Raw genomic sequence first — 7,100 nt, forward strand, 5'->3', positions numbered from 1 at the left:
AATAAATGTTCTGAAACTCTAGGAAATGTACATTTCTCCACAAGAGATCTAGAGATGTGTCTGTTGTTTGTGTTTGTTTTTAGTGTCAGGATGGAACCCTTGTCTTTTTCTCTGCAAACAGAATCTACCTACGGGTACAAATAAATAACCTGAATCTGAACCTGAACAAATCTGCAGTCAACATTCACCCTGTGTACATGTTTTTTATATAAAACTGAAAATGTAAAAGATGAATCTGTATTGTACTGAGCTGTATTGGAACACAAACCCCTGTTTAATGCAACACTGCTGCATAATCAGTGTACTGCTGGAAGATGAGAAATAGAGCAGCGGATGGCCTTTGTGGTTTAGCCTGTTATTAACAGACTCAGTATGACGCAACAAGACACTGTTCTGCTGCGCGGCAGGGAGATGTAACCTAACCACAGGCCTGCCTCTCAGCATATACACACACAGGCACACACTCACACATGCATTCAGTTATGTAGACATGTCTAAGGCTTGATTAAGACCTGGAGTAGCGCAAAATGCTAATTTATGAACACATTTATTATCATTGTTTTTTCTGAGGTCCAATCAGAAATCACTTGGTTACATTTTGTTCTTCTTCACTGGCTATGTATTGGTCAGATCATGCAAGCTGCCCACAATCACAAGTGCAATCACTAGAACGAAACACACACTGCTCAAACACTGAACGTTGTAAATGATTAACAACGGCAGAAAAAAACACGTGTTTATGTGCACACTCAATTATCTCCCAAAGACACGTGCTGCCCCTTCAGATGAGATGCGTGTACAGTATGTGTGTGTATAAGTATGAACGTGTATGTGTGCACAGTGACACTGGAGAGGAGCTGCTGTGCGTCCACAGAGGGATAAGATGACAGACACCTGAGACACACATGCTTTCTCATTTAACCTGCCCCAGAATACCTGCTGTTTCAGGTTAAAGGAGGGCACAGAAAAAGAGACAGACAGGGAGACACACAGACAAACACATGTACACACATAAAACTAACCACATAACCACCACTGAGAGATAATAAAGAGAGGAGGCATGGATAGCTTTCCTACTAGAGATAGCACAAACACAGAAATAGGGAGCCCCCCCAGCCTTCTGGTTGTGGTTGGGTTATTGGCATCAGTTCAGCTTTTTGTTCTTAGTTTCCATACTTCTACCACCCTCTCCGCCTCGTTCACTACATGAAGCATTTCAAGGAAAAATAGAATCGCTGTCTGACATTCACACAAGCTGATATAAAAACTGCGAAAATAACTCCTTACTATCCTTGCTTTCTGCAGGTCAACCTTAGTCACTCAAACAATTCCACAGGTTCTCATATGATAATTATGCAACATTTGAATGGGCTTTTCTCTATTGCAATGTATTAGAGGTGTTATTATAAAACGTTAAGTCTTTGCACGGTTGCACCAATGCCACAGAGCAACATGGCTGTACTTGGCAGGTTAATTCAGATATCTCCTTGTTGTACATACAGTGCCCTGCTCTTGTCATGTGCTGCTGTGTGAAGGGGGACTGTGCTTCTGCTGACCTGCAGCAGGGGGCAGTGGTCAGAAAACCAGCAAAAGCATGGACTCTGACCCTGGAGCAGCACACAAGCACAAGAGCTGTGAGGCTTCAACCTTTTCCACACTGCCCTTCTTCTACAAGTCCCCTCTGATCAGATTTAGATAAGGAGAAATGCCAGCACACCAAACCCAAGGCATGTTTAGTACTGAACCCATTTGATGCGCTCTCCCTCCCTCGAGGCGCTCAGAGCTGTGTTTGGGGGTTAAGGGTCGAACTCCACAGCTAGGTCAACAAACATTTATAGGATGTCTTCCTCTGGGTCAGCACTGTAACAACATGAACTGGTCTCAGTCAGCCACACAAAGGCTCTCGACAGCCGAATGCAGGCAGATACGGAGCGGCACATTCCTTTCCTCTGGTGATGTAACCATCAGATAAGGTCAGAGCGCAGCGGAGGAGCTCATGGATAATATGTGCTGCAATCAACCAACTGAAAGGCACTTTGCAGATGAGTTAGCATATTTACAAATAAATTCACGTGTGTCTAAAGTGATGTTCGAATGTAGCAGGCAGTTAATCTGGATATGGAAAGTTAAACTACCCTCTCCTTTAGTTTGACGTGAGGGGAGCAATGGCCACTCCTGTCCTTTCCTCTCCTGCAGCCTCTCCTTTACCACCGTTGAACAAACTGATAGTCAGTGGAACTTCTCCCCCACACACACACACACACACACACACACACACACACACACACACACACACACACACACACACACACACACACACACACACACACACACACACACACACACACACACACACACACACACACACACACACACACACACACACACACACACACACACACACACACACACACACACACACACACACACACACACACACACACACACACCATTATACTGGGAAAGAACACCCTAAACAGGCACACCCAAAAATCTCACATCCCAGCACACATATACAGCACAAACATATACACAAACCCCATGCACACACACACACACACAGACACACACAAACACGCTGCCCTTCAAATAGTTTTTCGCAGCCTTTTATTTGGCTGCACGCCCGGTGGTTAGAGTGTTTCATTTTTCCCTGTGTATGGAACTGGGCAGCTGTCCAGACAGACACACAAAGAGAAAGAGAGAGAGAGAGGCACAGAGACTGGGGGAGAGAGAGGGAGAAATGGGGAGGAAGGGGGGCGGGGGGTTACTGAAAGAATGAGAGCGGCGGAAAGAGGGAGGGAAGAGGACCAGCAAAAAAACGAGAACAGAGTTGCCTGACCCTTACCAACAATTTCCCTCCAAAACCGTATGATTGATCAGATCCTCTCTCTCTCTCCTTGTCACAAGTGGTGTAAAGTGACTGAGTACATTTACTCAAGTACTGTACTTAAGTACTTACTGTTACTTTTACGTAGTACCTTTAGTTACTTAGCAGATATAGATTAATGATAGACAATATGATCAACACTTAAATAAGACTTTAGTTACACCTGGATTCAATTCACATGCTACCCAGCAGTAGGTCTACATAAAATAAATCCAATTTGTTCCACCTTTACGAGCTTGATAAACACATCAACACATCGATGATTATAATGACAACATATCATATATATGACACTTTGAATATATTTAGATGCCAATACTTTTGTTCTTTTCCTTGAGTAACCTTTTGAATGCAGGACTTTTATTCACTTTGGTACTTCTACTTTTACTGAAGTACAAGATCTGAGTACTTCTTCTACCTCTAGTTGTCACACACTCACACACACACTCGCCTTGGCTTTGACATCACGCTGTCTCCCTCTGCCCCTGTGGCCTTGTGCACTGCCCCCCCCTCCTTATCACATCCCTCCTTTTCTTCTTCTTTTCTCTTTTCCGTAGCTGACCATTCTCCCCCCTGTGGGAACTCCCCCCCCCCCCCACTCCAGCTTCATTCAGAGCGCCGCTTCACTGTGATCTGTGTTTCTGACAGCTCTCTGCACACACACACACACACACACACACACACACACACACACACACACACACACACACACACACACACACACACACACACACACACACACACACACACACACACACACACACACACACACACACACACACACACACACACACACACACACACACACACACACACACACACACACACACACACACACACACACACACACACACACACACACACACACACACACACACACACACACACACACACACACACAGCTCCTCTGCAAACAAACACCATGAATACTAACACGGCTTTGTGTCCACAGCACTTAAAACGGGTTAGAAGGAGAGGGAGGGAGGTAGGGGGGGGATTCAGAGAAAAAGGAGGGAAAAGCGATGGAGGAGAAAAGAGGCACTGTGTTGATCTTGTGGCCACTCTCTCACAGACCTCCCCCCCCCCTCCCTGCCACCCCCCCTCCCTCATCCCTGTTTCTCGTTCTCTCGTTCTTCCCACCAGTTCTCCCGGGAATAAAGACTTCCATTCATGCGCCTGAGGAGACCCGCAGCAGGGGAGAGAAAAGAGGGAGAAGGGGGAGGAAAGATGAGGGGGCATAAAGGTGGGACAGTTTGTGGATCACTGGGATCAGGCCCACTGCCCAAATTGTGTGTGTGTGTGCGGTTTTTTTTCACTCAGTGTGTTTCACTTCAGCCAATGTTTCCCTATCTCCTATCGTGGTGCCAGCCTAAGCATCTTCTGGGAAAGTTTGAGATTTGGGCTCCATTCAGAACTTTTCCCCTCAGACTAATGCTGCAATTCCACAACTATGTGTTCAGCCTGCAGCTACAATTCAACAAAAAAAGGGCTTGATTATCCGAGCCGAAAACTGCCCTTTTTTCTGCACCTTATTCTTTCCAACAGGCTGTTACGGACCCTTCCTGCTGGGCATCATCAAGCATTCAATCTGTGATACATCTGTTCTTTAAGCCAGCTGTCAGGCAGAGGCCAAATTTAAAGCACAGCAGTCGGTCTAAAGCAAAGTGTTCCCTCCTACGTCCACAGCAGTAATCCTTCAGATTGGAGTGCTACTAAAGATAGCAGCGAAACACCCAAGAGTCTCCTTGTGACACTCTCTTCAGACACGCTCAGACTTAGATGACTCAATCTGAACAAAAGCCTGTGATTGGCTGAACCGAAGCATGTTATTAGGGTGCAATTGGAGGTTTTCACTTGCTCAGTAATGACAGACACATTTACATGCTACACAAAGTATACATCTCCGCTATTAGCATTAATGGTACGGGAGCAGACACATGTGGGTCCTGCTTGTGAATAGCGCTAAGAACGGCATTAGGAGAGTTTTCTCATAATGATTATTACAGTGATTATGTACTAATGGTTCCTTTCATGAAAGTAGCCGAACCTCCAGTGACAGCGTTTCGGTCTGCGCACATGTTCAGCACAAAGAAAATATACACAAGTGTACCGACTGGCCACACACACACACTGTCTCCTTTTCTATGGAAAAGCACAAAAACAAGTGTGATGTTTAATCAATGCATTGACTGAGGGAAGTAAATACACACACCTACATACACATGCACAACAGCCAGCACAAAACCAAAGGAACGTGTTGTTTACAGCGCTCTGTGCACCATATGACCCACATCGTACCACTTCTGTACAACAGGAAACAATTAACAGCCAATCAGCTGCTCTAAATCCTAAGGGATGGCTTCCTGTGTGGAATGATGGGTAATTCAAAACCGAAGCTCTGCTGAGATGAAACACTTCCTCTCTGGCAAACAGAAGTCTGTCACAGCGAAGCCTCGCTCACTGATTATTTATGCAAGAATAACGCACTCCAATGCATCATTGTCTAGTTGCTGGGGCAACACACAACAAAATATTACCTATAAAAATGTAAACGTCAAAATTACTTATTTTCTTTATAAAGGGGAGGTGAAGAAAACACACCGGATGTGCTGCTTAAACGAATCCATTAATCGATTGTAATTATACAAAATGAAATTGATAGAGCTCTAATAGACCGCAGTAATAAGCTTCGTTTTAAGCTTTAAAAACTTGAAATGGTTGATGATTGATAACAAATCCCAATGAAACGACTGGTGTTTGGACAAAAAGGATTTTGAATAGATTATTTTTCCTGTTTTGTGAAAACTTTTAGAGTGAATAATTGATTGATAATGAAAATAACTATTGTTTAAAGAACTATAACATCACGCCATGCTTACAAACGGCTGACAGACGGCCATGAAGCATGCCTCCTCAGTCTGCAGTTAAGTAACAATTTCTCTGAATCTAAAGTCCTCAGATGATCCCAGCTTACGAGAGAGAGAGTTAGAGAGCCACTTTATGACATCCACTGTGACAGGGAGAATGGGCAAAGTGAGACACAATAGTCTTAACCAATCAGACTGCCCGCCTCCCCTCAGGCCCCCTCACACTAACAATAATGCCTTTGTATGAGGCTGCACTCCACTCACGCGTTCACACACACATACACACACAATATATATATATATATACACACTCAGAGACCAAAGTGTAGCATCCTACCCTTTCTCAGACAGTCACAACGAGAGGCAAGAGAAGCAGCACATCTAGGACTGCATGAGTGCCAACAAAACTATGCTATACTTAGACTGTGTGCGTTTTTGCTAACAACCTGGCTGTGTGTGTGTGTTTCCTTCCAGGCCTGGGCACATGACTGCAGCTGCCCCCTCGCTCCCTTGTCTAAACCAGCACCCCTCCTTGTTGTAGGTGAGAGGTCACACGGAGTGGCATTCCTCTCGGTCTGAGAGCGAGCATTACGCTGAGCAGAGGGAGCAGAGAAGAGAGAGAGAGAGAGAGAGAGAGAGAGAGAGAGAGAGAGAGAGAGAGAGAGAGAGAGAGAGAGAGAGAGAGAGAGAGAGAGAGCAGGGCAGAAAGCACAAGGGGGCAAAAAAAAACAGCAGAGCAGGGCAGGTAAAAGATGAGGAGCGCAGGGCATTCGGGAGGGTGTACGTGTGTGTGTGCCTGTGAGCATATGTGTATGTGTGTGTGTTGAAATGGACCACTAAACAGAAGACCCTTGTGGCTCGTCTCTGCTTCATAAACACAGCTGTTTGTTTAGTCTGAGCTGCCCCAAGGGACAGACACACAGACAGAAGGACAGACAGACACATTATATCATTTATTCATGTCCGCATCCATACTTAGGAGACATTGAGCATAAATAAACAGCAGAACTACAGACAGATTATTTTACAAAGCCAAGACACGAGAAGCAGCAGAGAACTGGGGGCACACACACACACACACACACACACACACACACACACACACACACACACACACACACACACACACACACACACACACACACACACACACACACACACACACACACACACAGAAAGCCTTGGCTTAGAGGCTTTTTAATGATTTGTATAATTACATGTTATTAAGTTGTTACAGTGAAAATGTTTATATTGTAGTGCTGATTGCGTCTAGATTAAACAGCAGACAAAAATGTAAAAATTGTTTTTAAAAAAAGTAAAGATATTTCAAAATCTGAGAAATGACA

General features: G+C 44.7%; 1 protein-coding gene across 1 annotated transcript in view; it reads right to left on the reverse strand.

The window, feature by feature from the left end:
* The window catches only part of setbp1 (SET binding protein 1), a 35,655-nt gene that overhangs the window by 13,458 nt on the left and 15,097 nt on the right, over positions 1-7,100 (reverse strand). The window lies entirely within an intron of this gene.

Source organism: Gymnodraco acuticeps, unplaced genomic scaffold, assembly GCF_902827175.1.
Source record: "Gymnodraco acuticeps unplaced genomic scaffold, fGymAcu1.1, whole genome shotgun sequence".
Lineage (NCBI taxonomy): Eukaryota > Metazoa > Chordata > Actinopteri > Perciformes > Bathydraconidae > Gymnodraco > Gymnodraco acuticeps.